This window comes from Peromyscus leucopus, chromosome 7, assembly GCF_004664715.2.
Source record: "Peromyscus leucopus breed LL Stock chromosome 7, UCI_PerLeu_2.1, whole genome shotgun sequence".
Lineage (NCBI taxonomy): Eukaryota > Metazoa > Chordata > Mammalia > Rodentia > Cricetidae > Peromyscus > Peromyscus leucopus.
In genome coordinates this window covers 31617032-31633967 of record NC_051069.1, presented here as the reverse complement: position 1 = coordinate 31633967, position 16936 = coordinate 31617032, and the positions used below count along the sequence as shown (strand labels likewise).

Genomic DNA, 16936 nt, shown 5'->3' with positions numbered 1-16936 from the left:
ATCTCTGTGGCTTGGAGACTCCTGCTTGGTTGGCAAGGGTGTAGGTTAGCACAGTTTGCCTTTATGGCAATGGCTGCTTGTGTGTTATAATCGCAACCTCTTCTCACCCTACCAAGAGAAGACGGAGAAAACTTTCAACACTCTCCAGAAATAAGCATCTAAACACAATGCAGCTTGAGCATCTCTTATCCAAAGATGAAATCCAGGATGCTCCAGAATCCAAAGGATTTGAAGCACAGACATGGAGTTACCAGGGGATGATTCTGTGAAACTTTGTTTCATGTGCAGAATTATGGAAAGTACCATATAAAACCATCTTTAGACCATGTACATAAGGTGTATGTAGTACACAAATGATGGTATGTCTAGACATGGTTTCTGTTCCAAAGACATACACACACACACACACAGAGAGAGAGAGAGAGAGAGAGAGAGAGAGAGAGAGAGAGAGAGAAAGAAAGAAAGAAAGAAAGAAAGAAAGAAAGAAAGAAAGAAAGAAAGGAAGGAAGAAAGAAAGAAAGAAAGAAAGAACTTGATTTTTTTTTAATTCTGAAATCTAAAGTAATTCTAGTTCCAGGCATTTTGAAAAACAGATTCTTGACCTCCAGTTTGAGCATGCATTTCATAGATTCAAAGGCTCCTGAAACCTTCCCAAGATCCCACACCAAGAATCCCTCCTTTAATGTCCTTGTGAAGAAACCAGCAAATGTTACTGTCCTATAAACTAAAACTACAACTAAGTGATCCCGACCTTGAAGTAAATAAAAATCCAGTCTTTGAAGCTGAGAGCTTGGGTTTTAATCACAGCATCAGTGCATTGTTCTCAACACCAGCCTAGACCAACTGCATCTCTGAGATGCTGCGAAGGTTGAAAACACTTGAAAGAGTGGAGTTGCTGCTGAGTGATGATGTGGGGTTGGAAACTCCTTCAATGTGCTCCCCACATTGTTTATGGAAAGCCATGCTCTTTACCGTTGTGTTGGCAACTTCCACGATTCTGAAGGTTAATGATTCTGTGGATCCAGGCCTCACATATATTGAACCTTTAAAAAGCTTCATTTATCTTTCATTTGGAGGATTTCCCAATGACTTTTAATTACATGTATTCTCTGTTGGCAGGAGTAAGGCAATGGAGTACAAGGCTCTGTATATCCTTATTCACAAAGCCAGTACGGTGTATTCACTGTTAATGAACAGATGGAAGGCTGGGGATGTAGTTGCAAAGAATAACCCACAGTTAAGTGCTGCTTGCTTATCGAGGCAAGCCGGGGAAGGCAGCTTTGATAACATTTCCGTGGTGCATTCCATGGTCTGTTTGAACACCTGAAGTTGTCACTGGGCTTAGGCTCTGGCTGCTGGGAGCACCACTTCCCTAGTAAACTGGAGGGGATGCAGTCAGCACACTTCAACAATGCTGATAAAGAGCTGAAGCAGATGCTTGGGGAAGGGAAGAAGAGGCACGGGGTGATTATCAGAGCAGGTGAGGCCCGTGGTACTTCTCGGGAGCAATGAAGAGTTCTCTATTATGCAAGGTGAGAGAAGACAAGAAGCAGACTTCATCCCCCAATACCAACGACTCCTTGCTCCCAAAGCAATGAATCCATCTTCCTGCCTCTTGGCAGCAGAACACGAAGATAGATTGATTGGGAGGGTTTTTTTTTCCCCTTCTTTTTTCAATATTCCTGAAGAAACGCATTCTAGCCTTTCTTAACCTTACATTCCAGAGTCTCACGGTGCCTGTACTCAGGAAATACTTCCTCGGGTTTAACTAAATCCCTCTCTGCAATATGAGACCATCGCTATCCTCCAAGGACTCATGGAACAGCTGCCTGGCACCTTGCCAGTCACACCATCCCACGTTTCCATTGTTCAGGGGAGGAACAGCTCCAGGCTTTTGCTGATTGGCTCTTACCACCCAGCAGGAACTCAGGCCAGAACACCAAGCTGCTCTGAAGCTGCTTTGCTGGGACATAAAGTACTTTTTGGAGACACTATTGTCCCAGGACTCTGAAGTCAGTATATGTGACTTATCCATTTCTGAGAATAAAATGCTCAGAGAGTGAATTTGAAAGGTAGCTGGGAAAGTCATTATAGTGTTTCACCTAGCAATTGTATCTATTGTCTTTTTAAAATACCACCTCAGGTAGCCCAGACTGGCCTCAAGGTTGCTATGTAGCCAAGAATGGTCTTGAACTCCTGCTTCTGCCTCCAAAGTGCTGGAATCCCCCCCTCATGTGTCAATATGCTCGGCTATAATTATAACTCTCATTTTTTAAAGATAAAGGAAGGTTGGCTCAATCAAAGGCCACATAAGTAAGAAAAGAAGCCATGGGTTGGCCCTCAAATTGAGAGAGTGCAGGTTTTGTGTCCCTCCTAATACACAAGAGTGGCTCTCCAGGGATCACTGACCATGTGTTCCATCTTGTGTTCAGACCTTCCTGTAACAAAGAGCAGAGGCCAGTGCAGAAAAAAAGGAGCACAAAAGCACATTGAAAACTACACACAAGATCAAGTTCTCAGTCATGATAAACTGTGTAACTAGTCAGAGCAGTTGGTTAGCAAGACAAGAATATGCCGGTTATAGACAGGGAGGTAGTTATGGGAGGTTTTGGATACAGAAAGTTCTGCTGCCCAGCCCAGACTGGAATCCAATACTGCTCAACCCTAGGCAAGCTCATTCCCATTGAGCTTCAGTTTTATCATTTTGGAAACAGAAGAATAATACTTTCACAGGAATATTGTGAAAAGTAAGTGAGATAAGTAATAATGAATGAACAGTCGGATAGGAGGAGCTGAATAAAGGTTTCAATGATCATATTCTGGAGCAAACAGAGCAAACTGAATGAAGTTAAGTTAGGAAAGGTCTTATGGAATAAAGAAGAGAAAGATTGAGACTTGGGGAAGAAGACAAGGTAAGCTGCATTCTTAGCCCCCACCTTTAACAGGGATGTCATGTTGGCCTTTGAAAGTGAGAGCCCACACTGTCTATCTCCCTATGCCATGGTGTGTCATATTCCTGTAACAGCCTGTCACAGAAAAGACCATGAATGGATGGCTCATGTGATACCCAAGGAGATGCACTAAAGCAGAAAATACTCCAGAGTAAAGAGTCTCTTTAGTATGATGTGTGCTGTAATGCTGAACAGTTATCAGTATGGATAATTTCTGAAAATGTTAAATCTAATGACTTGACTTGCTTGCCATGGGCCTGTGGCTTCTGATTTAGATGGGAGAAACGACCTTTCCAAGACTCCACAAATTATTGGAAATAGAGCTGTTGCAATCATTGGACACTTCCTATCGACTGATTAAGTAAATCATTTACTAAATGGAAATCCAATTTGAAAGGCATACATTTAAATGAATTAATAAGTGAACTGATAAGGCAAAATAGCAGAAGTTGCAAGAGAAGATTCCAGAATTTGTGGGGAACTTTGAAACCAGCTTTAAGCAGTCAGGAGCCAGAGATGGAAACCACTGGGTGCTTACATGGACTGTGGCAAAAGAGCTTTTGACATTTGCCCAACCCAGTGTGGATCTGTGGAACGCAAACCACAAGGCCACAATTATTTCCAAAGGCATGCAGCACTTCTTGTGGCTGTATGATAAGCTGGTTAAGGTGCCCAGACTAAAGGATTGTGGGAAATCCAGCCTGTGCTTCCATGCTGCCAAGTCATGATGTGGGTTTCTGTGGCTAGTGAAATGGAGCCAGGGGATTTCAGAAGCTTCATTAGCCTGAATGTTGCTCCTGCATGGACTGCTCTCTAGAAGCAGTCCCAGACCAGAGCCTACTAGGAAAGGATGTTCCCCAAATACAAGTGAGAAAATGAAAAGGATTAAAATAATCATATTATTGAAAGTCTGCTCTGTACCAGGCACTGTGCACACTGTTTTAGTCAATCCTCATAGGGAGGCTGCTTACTGTCTTGTTCCCTGTGGCTTGCTTAGACCACATTTTTGTGCTATCTACAACTACCCACCATGAGTGTCACTACCCCTATCTACTAGTGTGTTTGGCCCTTCCATATCAATCATTAATCAAGAAAATGCCCCACAGACTTGCCTACAAAGAATGTGATGGAGGAATTTTGCCAATGGAGTTTCTTCTTCTCAGATGATTCCAGCTTGGGTCAAGCTGACAGAAGACAACAACAACAACAAACAGGATAGGGGTGTGGTCATAATTTTCTCTCCCACTGTTAGATTGGAATTCACTATTTGAGAGTGTAAGAAGAGACCAACTGGAAGAGCAAATGAAGGAGGAGGAAGCAAGCCATAGCTGTGGCAAGGTAGCAATGAAGCTTTGAATTAAGTGGCATTCAGAGGTATGATAGATTATATACCCATCAAGATGACCACATAAACATTTCCCATGGACGGTCCTCCAGAAACATGTGGTTACCCGTAAAGAGGTGGAGCCTGTATCTTCTCCCATGATCCTGGCTGTAGAAGGACAGGCCCATAGGGTTGAGGAAATTGACTCAGACCAGTTGCCAAGGCATGCACACAATGTACTTCCTTATGAACCAACCTCTAGTCTGTCTGAGGGCCTAGCAACAGGCACTGTCAGAGTTCCTGGTCACTGTCAGAGTTCCTAATCATGCCCAGCCAATGAGAAATGACCATGCAATGCCACCAGATTGTGACACAGACTGGGTGCTGGGAGGAGGGTATATAAGACCTTCCCTGTTATTAAATGAATGAATTTGTTATTTGCCGTCAACTGACTCCCAGTGTCTATGCCATTGACTCCGCGCCTTCCTGCCCCCTTCCCTGAGGGAGCTGTTAGGATCGAGTAACACATGGCCAAGGCTTTGTGACTGCTTAGACTTATAGGGTATGACCAAAGGACACTACTTGACTTTCAGGGGTTGTAGAGGAATCTTAAAAGTTCTTATTAATAAAATCAAACCTGAGGCGAATTATTGGGGTCCATGCTGGTTGATCAGAGAGACGGAACAAGCCACAGCTATCTCACCTCGCAGGATCCTCAGCTGGTCTTGTCTCCTCAGACTGGAGGCCTCTGAGTCCTCATCCGGAATGGGTCTCAGCTGAATTACTGCTCAAAAGCCTGAATGCTTAACCAGCCACATCTTAACCAGCCAAAACCTTCTAGCCAAATGCCTAACCAGCCAAATGCTTCTAGTTTCTGGTCCTCACGCCTTATATAACTTTTTACTTTCTACCACCACTCCCTGGGATTAAAGGTTGGCTTTCTGGGATTAAAGGCGTGTCACCATGCTTGGCTGTTTCCAATGTGGCCTTGAACTCACAGAGATCCAGAGGGATTTCTATCTCTGGAATGCTAGGATTAAAGGTGTGAGTGCCACCATTTTCTAGCCTTTGTATCTAGTGGCTGTCTGTTCTCTGACCCCAGATAAATTTATTAAGGTACACAATATTTTGGGGAACACAATACCACCACAAGGGGTAGGTCAGAGACAACAATTCAGAGACAACAATACAACTTATGCCTGGTTCTCTTTGTATCAAGATGTGGCCATTGGAAGCTGCTGTTACACTTCGAGAAAAACTAGCAAGCCATATAGAAAGAACCATGCAGAAAGAAATGGACCTCGACTGAGCTCCCTGTCAATATGGATTGGGATGTTACTAGCTATCAGAGGAAGACACCCTGGAGCAAGTCTTTCAGCACCTAGCTGATGTGTCCTGTGTGACACACAACAGTGCTGAGGTAAGCTTTCCTGTCTAAGTCCTGTCCAAATTATAAATTTGTATACGAGCTTGGTTATGTTAATAAGTTTGCTGGTGATTTTTAATGTGGTGGTAGACAGATACCAAAATTGACAGCCAGCACAAAAGGAGCCAACAGGAAAAGGGTTTGCTGGTCCTTCAGCCAATGGCCAGTGACAGCAAAGGTCAGCCTTACTTACCCATTCATGTCCCTATTACTCTGAGAAGTGAAAAGTTTTTGCTGGGATATATTGTGCATCCACTGATAGTCAATGTAGTTCCAACCACCTTATTTCTAGAATATACATTCTTAGGATGGTGAGGCATGGGGCAATGATCTGAGAGAAAAGCACGGTCTATTTACTGTGTCATAAGCAAGATGTTAGACCTTTCATATCCTTTTTCTCACCAAATAAGTATCAATTAAGAAAAATCTCCCCTAGAACCAAGATTAATATACAAAAAATGTATGCCAGGTACAAGATTCAAACTCAAGCCTGAGTTCGTTGCTTAGTCTCTTCCCTTTACATCATAGTCCACATTTGCCCCCAGATGACTTCAGTTCAGTTTTGACACGTGTGTACCACTGGCTTTTAGTTTTCAGCATTGGGGAGTGCTGGCCAGACAAGCACTCAGCTACAGCGCTGCATCCCCAGGCCCACTGTTGACTTGTTGGCTGTGGGCTCATTTTCCTCCAGGAGAAAGCTGTTTACCTTTTTTGGCTCCTATTCTTAAAGGAAGAGTTTGCATTCCTGAAGCATACACTCCACAGCCCCCACGATATTGGAAGCAGATGGCCTACAGTATGCTGTGAGACATGGGAATCAAATTTAAAAAAAAAAAAAAAAAAGTTCTGTCACGGTTTTGGAATGCTGTGCTTCTATGATGAGAACAGAGGATGCAGAGTGGGCCTTTAAAAGAGGGCTTTTTCTTCTTCGTTGCATTAGCCACTGTCTTTGTTTAAAGGACTCTTGAGGTCGGAGTGAAGCCATATCTTGCAAATTGAAGTGCCTATAGTTAGCCACGTGGAACTTTTAGCCATGCACCCTCCTTAGGCTACTGAGGAAGGCAGAGCCTGGCACGGGCTTCTGGATACTCGAGTGGGAAGAGTCCCCACTCTCATTTCTTGGGATAAGAAGCCATGGGGCCAGCAAGAGGTGAGTCCTCTCTTGGTGTGAGATGTTCAGTGACTGCTGCAAGTAGGGGCCAAGGTCTTGGCATAGCCTCTGCACACCTTGACCTCACTCAAGCCACTTTTACTCATCTCTACTCACGAGTTCCTAGGGGACAGCTGTGTTGTGCCAGCCCTGCTGATTTCAAGTCACTTCTGAAATATAAGCCATCAGAACTTGTGAAAATCCAAATGTCCTCTCAATAATCCAACTGTACCATCCTCCCTCCCCTGCAACAGACATTCATTTCTTTCTTAGCATGCCATTTTTCCAAACCTTTGACATGGCGCCACACCTCATCATTGCCTCCACCATGGAACACGCCAGTTTGTCAGTTTTAATCTGTCTAAAATCCTGCATCTGCCAGCGTAAACCTTTGGATTTCTTACATGTTGATACAAAGATTTCGCACATTGATTTTTGTGGAGCTCTGATTTCATACAAGCTAAGCAAACAGTGGCAGGTTGGTTGTTGGGGTAATGAATGCTCCATCAGATTAATAGAAATCGATGGCATTGGCAGGTTCTGGAGGAGATGCAGGGCCTGGGATCTGGGCAGCATGCGCTGCCAGAGTAAGACAGATGGTCAGAAGCCAACACTCTTACCTCTTTAACTTGATGGGCTCATTAGCAGATTTCTCTCCTTTGGGTCTCATTTGAGTTTCTTGATTTTAAATGGCACCCCATAGATTGCCCACTAGTCTGGAAAACTACTGACAGAGGCATCCCATGACCTGGCATGGAGAATATTCTACTGCCCAAGGTTCATTCAGTAGCCTGGAAAGCCAGGTCTTTTGCAAATGGATGTTGGGGATATTGCTTATCCAGTGGACCACTGAGATCCAGAAATTAATGCCTCTTTGTTAAAGAACCATCCTTTCTCCAAACAAATGTGCAGGAAAAGATCAAATTCTGTATTAGGCACATGAACTACATGGTAACTGCAGACAGAAGTTTATGTCCCACCTGGTCCAACAGTTGCTGAGTCCAAAACAAGCACACAGAGGCTTATATTAATTATAAAAACTTTTTGGCATATTGCGCAGGCTTATAACTAGCTATCTCTTAACACTTAAATTAATCCACAATTCTTGTCTATGTTTAGCCATGTGGCTTTGTACCTTTTCTCAGTTCAGCATTCTCATTTTGCTTCCTTTGTGTCTGGCTGGCAACCCTATCTCTGCCTTTCCTCTTCCCAGAATTCTCCTAGTCTGGTCACCCTGACTATATTTCCCGCCTGCTACTGGCCAATCAACATTTTATTAAGCCAATATGAGTGACAAATCTTTACAGTGTACAAGAACATTATCCCACAGCATTTCCCTTTTTTCTTTTCAAAACAAAACCCCTAAAAAAAAAACCCTGAATCTAATGTCCTTTGTTTAGCTTTTTTTCCTGACCATTATCCATAACAATTTGTAACCAGCATTCTAAAAAAAGGACAAATATCCATAATCCATTTTTTGGAAATGAGGACATAGTTTTCTAGGCTACTTCCTGCTGATTGGGGGTGCTGGTAATCTTACAGTACCCAAAGAAAATTTAGGATTATGGTCAAGTCCTGACTGGAGCAGTTTGTGAGGCTGGATCATCTCAGCCTTGAAGCCTTTCTGGATGCAAAACTCAGAGGAAACTGCAACAGAAGCAATCTGAAATGTTAGATCATCTGGGCCATTTGTTCCCATTGCAGATTTTTCAGGGGGTCTTCCTCAGTCAAACCTTATTTTCTTTAACTCAGAATGAATCCATAGCCTTTCATTTTCTGTGGAAGTAAAAGCAAAATCTCTCCTCCAAAGTAACATACCTTTTGACTTAAATTTTGAAGTCAATATATTTTCAAAATATATAGGTTGGTTTAATCCAGCAGCATTTATAATCAAATGTCTTTTAGCAGCTGTTGCTCCTTCTTCAGCAAACAATTTAAAGATAACATAACATGTAGTATCCAGACTCTGCATATTTTCCATCTTTACGTGGCTTATTATATTTTTTATTAGTCTATTCATTTTTTAACCATTTTGTTTTAAATTTATGATTATAGATAGATAGATAGATAGATATAGATAATATATATTCAATATATTGTAACTAATTTGGAGTGTTTTTTCCATCTGAGTCTGTTTTATTGTGTATCTTTAGTCCTTTTCTGACCAGGAGAGTTTTTAAACTGCTAAGCTGGGTGGCTAGAACCAAAGCTGCAGCCCCAGCTGCTGGAGATGTGTTCTCAAGCCCAAGGCTGTGTGCTCCAGCCTGCAGGCAGCAACAAGGGCTGTGAGAAGCCTTTCTGTACTGCAGCCTGTGGGAGAGACTACAGGAGCCCACCAGGCCTCTTTGCTCAAGGCAACTGGCAGTCAGCTCCATCACACAGGTAGCGTCATCTCTGTGCTGATGCTGGCATGAGACTGTGAGACCAGGAAGCCCAATGTGGCTCTGTTTCTGTGTGCTAAGAATGCTCTTTAAGTTTTATCAGGTCTATGTGGATCAATGCCCTATGGTGAACACCAATGCTGTGAGATAATGCTCTTGTACACTGTAAAGATTTGTCACTCTATTGGTTTAATAAAATGCTGATTGGCCAGTAGCCAGGCAGGAAGTATAGACGGAGTGACTAGACTAGGAGAATTCTGGGAAAAGAAATAGCAGAGACAGGGTCACCAGCCAGACACAGAGGAAGTAAATCAGAATGCTGAACCGAGAAAAGCTACCAAGCCATGTAGCTAAACATAGATAAGAATTATAGATTAATTTAAGTGTAAGAGCTAGTTCATTATAAGCCTAAGCAATAGGCCAAACAGTTTTCATAATTAATATAAACCTCTGTGTGTTTATTTGGGACTGAGAGGCTGTGGGACCAGGCAGGACAGAAACTTCCATCTGCAATTGGCGCCCCACATTGGGCACCAGATTTTGCACGAATCCTAAATGGTCTTATGATAAAAAACCCAGAGCCAGATATCAGGGTGAAAGCTGAAAGATCAGAGAAGCAGAGCAAGCCACAGCTATCACCTCTTACCTCACCAACTCCTCAGCCTGACAGAGCCTCTACAAGAGAGTAAATTCCTGTCTCCTCCCACCTTATATCCCTTTCTCTGCCCAGCCATATGATTTCCTGTTTCAACCTTCCTAGTGCTGGGATTAAAGGTGTGTGATCCCCATTGCTGGAATTAAAGATGTGTGCCACCACTGCTTGGCTCTGTGTAGTGGGTTCCAGCTTTGACCTTGAAATATTGCCCCTAGTGAGACTTTTGGTAACTGCTACATCCACCTATGACCTACCCCTGGGTGGGGCCAAGACGGGAGCCCATCCAGATGTGCCAGGTCTCTTGTTTCTTTGTGATCCTGGATGCTGGATGGTAGACTGAGCAGAGTTCTCCAGAGAACACCACTGGACTGCACTTCACCTCTCCTGGATCCTGGAACCAACCCCTTTACTTGCCTATAAGTTACCCCCAAATAAACCTCCTTTTTAACTACATGGAATTGCCTTAATAAATTCCCACAATAGCTCCATTTTTTTAGACTGGATTAATCTCGTATAGCCCAATGTGGACTTGAGCTCACAGAAATCCAGATGGAGGAGCTCTGCCTCTGCCTCCCAAGTGCTAGGATTGAAGGTGTGTGCCACCACCACCTGACCTCTGTGGCCAAATCTGTGGCCAGCTCTGTCTAATGATCTTCAGGAAAGCTTTATTTCTTAGATTATAAATATCACCACCAGTAACCATGAAAAGGTGGATTATGTTGTCATCTCAGTTGTATATATTCTTGTTACTTTGTAGGTGGGTAACTGAGGATTGAGAATTTTACCCAACAAGAAAGAGAGAATGGAAAAGACAGAATTTGTCTCTGGGTCTATAGGGCTGTGAGCCCTGTGGTCACCCACATTGGTAACCCTTCAATTTATTGCTGGTCTCAGTTACGAAGGCAGATATCTAAGCCTGCAGCCAGCATTTGGGGCACTAAATTACTTCCTACTCATGACTTCTCCCTTCTTCTTGTAGACCCCAGGGATTCTCAGCTTTCTTCCTCTTCATTTTATTTATTTATTTATTTATTGAGACATGTTTCCATCCTCAGGGTTCTCTCTTCTCTCCTCCTCTTGTTCCAAATGAGTATGATCAAAGGAAAAAGACAGTGTGGGGAAGAAGCTTCAGACCCGTCAGGGTTCTTACAGTCAATATTCAACCAACAGAGACACAAGCTTTCTCTTGGAAAAGTCTCGCTTTCAGTGACTTCCTTTCTAGGTGGCCTCCTAGGCTTTCTCTTGGTTTGGGTTGTCTCGTTCCACTGTAGCTTGAAAGAGCTGCTTAGATTATGAAGATGACGCTAAATCAGTTTTACACTCTTTACCTAAGGCTGGGTGATTTATCCATTTCTTCATCCCTTTATCAGTGGCCAGCCTCTCAGCTGGAGAAAATTCCCATCAAAGACCCCAGAAGCTCACCCACATGCTTCAAATTGCATGCTGAGGATGCTTCTTCAGAGAGCCATCTCCTTGGCCCTGGTGCTATCTGCATCATGGTAATTTGCCAGCAGAACGTTCTCCAGCCAGACTCCACTGCTGTCCCCAACTAGCTAACATCTTTTCCACACACTCTGCTTGTGAGCATCACCACACTGCTCCAGTCACTTTACTCGCTTCTTTAGAAAATGGTACTGTCCTTGCTTTTCCTAACTTCATGCTTCTCCTCTTACTTTTCCATCCCTTCCTCAAGTGTCAGTCCCACTGTTCAGCCTTGTCTTCTACTTTCCAGGCTTGACATGAGTTGTCCTAGAAGGTGAATACAGCTCATGGCTCCAATATCACTGTAATAATGACGCACAAGCTTTTACACCTTAACTCCAAAAAAATATCCGGTGGGAAATGTCCAGGTAGAGTTCACTATAAATCTTTAACATACTATCTCTTAGATTCATATTTCTGACCTTCCCATCTTTCCAGAATTTTATGTGAGTACACAAAAGTTATTCCTTTAGCTATTTATTTATTATCTTGTCCAATAAACATTTACCAAGTGTGTATTCAGAGTCAAGTTCTGGGCAAGGCAGTGGTAGCACAGGAGCAAATGGTGTCTTGAGTCTGACACTCAAGGTCTTCCATCCATTAATATCACCCTCACACAACTGTTCTCCCATGGTTCCCAGCATTTCTAAGAGCTGTAGTTTAACTGGTTTCCATCAGTCACACAAATGAGTTTTTTTTTTCTTACCTCTATGCCTTTGGTCTTTTGTTATTCCTGCCTACAGTAACTTCTTCTCATGCTTCTGTCATCTAAAAAGTCAATATTTCTCACAAGCCACATGTATTTTGAAATAATTAACATAATTCCATTTCCATTTTCTAAATCCCTATAGGATGTTGTGACTCAATGGTCCCTTCTTTCTACTGTGATCATAGCAACTAGGAAGATGTGACAGAGAGTATATTGGTAACATGTTTGTCTTAGAGTCCTTTAGTGAGGTTGTTGTAGCAAGGAAAAACTTCCTGACAAGGATGAAATTAAAACATTCTTCCACTAACTCCTTTATTCTTCCACTCATTACTCAGCTCTTTGCAAAAATCCTACAGGTTTCCAGAGAGTGTGAGACCTGTGATAGGATGGCTATCCATGCGTCTCGCTCCCTGACCCCTGGCTGTGCTGGTCCTGCTCCACTGAAACCTAATAGTACTTACTGGCAGATTCAAGCCTGGCTACACGGGAAGCTAGTGTAGACTATGAAACACCAGACCACAGTGAGCAAAATGCAAGGATTATTCTGATGCCCATAGGACTTCATGATGGACCTCTTCTAGAAGGTCCAGCTCAAGTGGATGTCCAATAAACCCAACACCCTCTGAGAAATATGAGCTGGTATTTTAAGGGAAAGGAGCACATCCACCTAAACCATAAAATACACCTTTTCTTCAATATATCTATGACTTATCCAAGTGAGAAAGTCCCTAGAGCTGACCCCACTGTTCAGATTGTGGCATCTACACTAGACTTGACCCATGACAAATCTGCTATGATGTCCTAAAGGTCATGGATGCATGCTAGAATCACAGTATCGTGTGGGAGCCTGCTTTCATCAAAAAATTTTCCTATGTCATTTGAAGACTCTTTCAAATGGTGAATGACTAGACCTTATAGAACAACCCAGCTAGAACTTTCTAAGACAGACCACAGAGACACTGAATTATAAGTACTGTATTATGTGATCCAGTGTAAGGGGAGTATCAGTGTAACTGGAATTCCTTACTGGTCTTCTACCCAACAACAAGAACAAGGCATTTTGGAAACTGACCTTGTCCTTACTCATCATGCTCTACCTACTCTCAGAACTAGAGAACTGGTTGCAGGCATAACGGCCTCAGACTTCATCCTCCCCCCCGCCAAGTAGTAGCCTCAAAGTGCAGCCCACAGCTTGATAGAACATGTCATGGTCAGAATCAAATGATCCACATGGACTTCGGGAGACACTGATTTTGTGCACAAGAGTAATTGATCATGAGATTATGAGGCCAGCATTGACGGCTTCACCCTATGGGATGTCAGTCAACACCAAAGACTCCCGGAGAGTGTGAGGCCTGTGCTAGGATGGCTATACATGCATTTGGCTCCCTGAGCCCTGGTCTGACTTCCATGCACAGCTTCACTCACATGGGCTGTAAAGCACAAAAAAATGAGGATAAAGCAAGCAATAATCTCCATCAGTGATCCTAAAGCCTGAGCTTCTCATCCTGATACAGTGTTTAACTTGAGAAGTCAATGATTCTTTCTATATCCCCACAAGCCTATCTATAAAATAGGCTTATTTTATAAAATCAGATATTCATGGGCCCGTAAAAAGTACTGAGAAAGCACAAATCTTAGAAAAGCTGACACTTATGCATGTTGGGTTTCTTGTTGTGTTGTTTTTGCTTTACAGTATTTACTTTCTATTGCATCCTCAGGACCTGTCAAAGTACATGTCACATAGTAGGCAGGCAGGCATGAAGTGTAAAAGAATGAATGGACCAGAGCTTTGGCAATCAATAAAATTTTAAAAGCTTGCAGAGTATCTTAATTTCTTTCCTGCGTCCCTCTTTCTTTCTCAGCAGCCAGTTTACAAACATCTCAACTTGAGTCTCAATCTGCATTTCGTTTCAAGGGCATAGTTGGCTGTAAAGTAGGAATTCTGTGTGATTGAGTTGGGTACCTGTCACTCACATAGTTAAATGGACTCTCTTTTTATAATTAACAAACAGGGAGAGCATGAATGCTGGCTGCCTCTCACTACCTCAAATTGTGTAGTTGAGTTTACTGTATTTGGGGAGATTAAAGGGGTCAACACACCCAGAGTGTAAAGGATGGACCTCACCCTAGGAACTATGTTTGTGATCGTAGTCTTTCCCCTGCCAGATAAGCATAGGACACTCTTAACACCATCCCTAATATAGGGTTTAAAGTATGGATCAGTGTAGAAGAAAAGGAATAGTCAGAAATCAAAGTTCACACCTGACCTTTTCTCTGGAAACCTGGACCAAGAAGTCTGGCAATACTAGAGCAGAGGGAAAGTGACAGAAATGATCAGATAGAAGATATGTGTGCATATTACCAGAGCCAATCCTCAAGCTGCTTATAAACCGCCTTAAGCCTTCATTAACCAACCATAAATAGCAGAGAAGGCTTGAGCTCTGCCTGTTCAGGTCCAAGTGGCAGGGCACCTCTTCTTCCATGGGGCTCAGGCCATGGAAGGAGAAGCCCATTCTGATAGCCACGGTTTCTTCTCTTGACATTGTTGCCAGTAATGGCTTGAATATGAGATTACCACCCCCCCATGGGCTAACTGTTAAAGATGTGGTCTCTAACTGGTGGACTTTATTCAAGAAGTGGTGGAAGCTCTAGAGGGGGATGGAAAACCATAGGAAGTAGGTTCTGTAGTTATGTTCTGTGGAGTTGTGTCTGGCCTTGGGCATCTTAATACCTTTCTATTTCTGGGTCACCATGAGGTGAAAAGCATCCTCACATGCTCCCACCTCTGTGATGTTTTGTCTTGCCTCATGCCCAGGGTGGCAGAGCCCAGTGTGACAGAGTTGGCTTGCCATGGACTAAAACCTCTGAGAGTGTGAGACAGCAAATCTTTCCTCTTTTAAACCGTGTCTCTTAGATATTATGAGGTCATTGCTATGACCCATTCCACTAAGTGGTTCAGAAGACTTTCGAAGCTGTTTGTGAGAGAAATTTGGAAAAGCAAGCTAGAGCGGCACTAGAACACTGTGATCAGCGTGTTTTCTGCAGTTCTAATGGGAGTTTAGCATATCCGAACAATAATGGAAACACAGACAGTAGAGACTCAACTCAGTTTTAGATGAGAATAAGGACTCTGTTGGGAATTGAAGTAGAGACCATTCCCTCAGACTTGGAGGAAAGCTGAGTTTAAGTATGACAAATTAGTTAATATGGCAGAAGAAATGTCAAGGCAGGCTATCATTCAGTATGATTATTGCTGCTGCTTTTAGCCAAGTTTATAATGAGAATTGGGAGCAAAGAGCAGAGGGGAGAGATTTGAAAAACAATTTGGCCAGAAAATAAACTCATTAGTACATTTCTCAATTCTCACTAGAGAAGCTTCTTTTTGCATTAGATAGTAATTAACACAAAGACACACAACTGGCCAAGGTGCAGAGAATAAGAAAATTGAGGAATGCCCAGTACTTAATGAAGTATCTGTATCACACCTACTTCTCTAAAATCTCAAGAATCACCATGGAAGAGGAGACAGAAAGATTTTGAGAGCCAGGGATGGTGGATGATTAAGAGGAAATAATGTTTTTCACACACAACAGGAAAAGTATCACTTATGAACTGACAGTGTCTGTGACAGCATACATGAGATCTGTGCAGGTTTAAGTCAGAAAAAAAATACCATCATGGAAAGAGGAAGTAGTCATGAAGTCCCACACAGAGCTTAGGACCTATTGATATGTAGCTACTGTGACAGGTAGAGTCAGTTCTCTTTAAGGGTATGGTCCCTGGTGAGAAGACCATGTATCCAAGAATAAGTAGGCAGCTATAAATTGGACCTGGTGTACTTTTTGTTATTGACGTTTTAAAGTGGACCCAAAATTAGGTGGGTAGGGAAATCAGGGTAGATCTGAAAGAAGTTGGAAGAGGGTGAATCTAATCAAAATGTACAAAATTCTCAAAGAACTATTAAAAAACTGTGAAAATGAAGAGTTTGCCTGTTCAAAAGATTAAGACTATTAAAAAGAAGACAAATACTTTACATTAGGACAATAAGCAACGTGGCAAAGCATCTCAGGAATTGCCAGGCCATGCCAAATTATGTATGACTCAAGCTCATCTAAAAGTCTTTTCTTTAAGAAGAAGGCCTAGATCTTAGGGAACCAGGCCTAGATCTTAGGGAACCTTCTTGATCGCCTCTGGCTAGCTTTTGATGGAAGTCTACTTTGCTAGGTATAAGTATTTTTGGTTTCCATTTGCTTTGTAAATGACTTACACACAGCTGTATAGGGAAGATTTTTGCATATTAAAGTATGTAGACATTCAAATGACATTGGACATTATAGCTGTGGTTCAAGGAACCCTGTTCCTGTTCAGGCGAGTGACAGATTTTAACATTATTCACATAATACTGGAATAAGAGACATTCAAAATGCAAGAATAATGGTGCTGTGGAGGCATCCAATTAGACTTCAAGGAAAAGCCTGACATACTGTGGCTGAAGATTTCTCAAATCTAGACAAAGAAATGAGACTTCAAACACAAGAGGCACTTAGAACCCCAAAATAGATGTAACCAGAGAAAATGTACAATGCAACAAATAACAATCAAGATGACAAAGTAACAAAACAAAGAAAAAGTGTCAAAAACTTCAGGGTAAAATGCTCACTTCACAAGGACAAAAACATCAGCATAATGTCAGCAGAAAAACTTAAAATCCAGGATAGCATGGGATGATGTATTTCAAACCCCTAATAGTAAATAACTGGCAAAAGAGATTGCTACCTCCAAAGTCAAATTTATCTTTTAAAATCCACAGAGAACAAGAAACATTTCAACACAAGTACAAACAAAAGAACTCATG

At 42.4% G+C, this 16936-nt stretch overlaps 1 non-coding gene across 1 annotated transcript; it reads right to left on the bottom strand.

Moving 5' to 3' along the window:
- Positions 1-14089: 14089 nt before the first annotated feature.
- Positions 14090-14255, bottom strand: LOC114691301. The gene has a single exon (XR_003734188.1). It is a non-coding gene; the product is annotated as a U1 spliceosomal RNA (small nuclear RNA).
- Positions 14256-16936: the final 2681 nt, after the last annotated feature.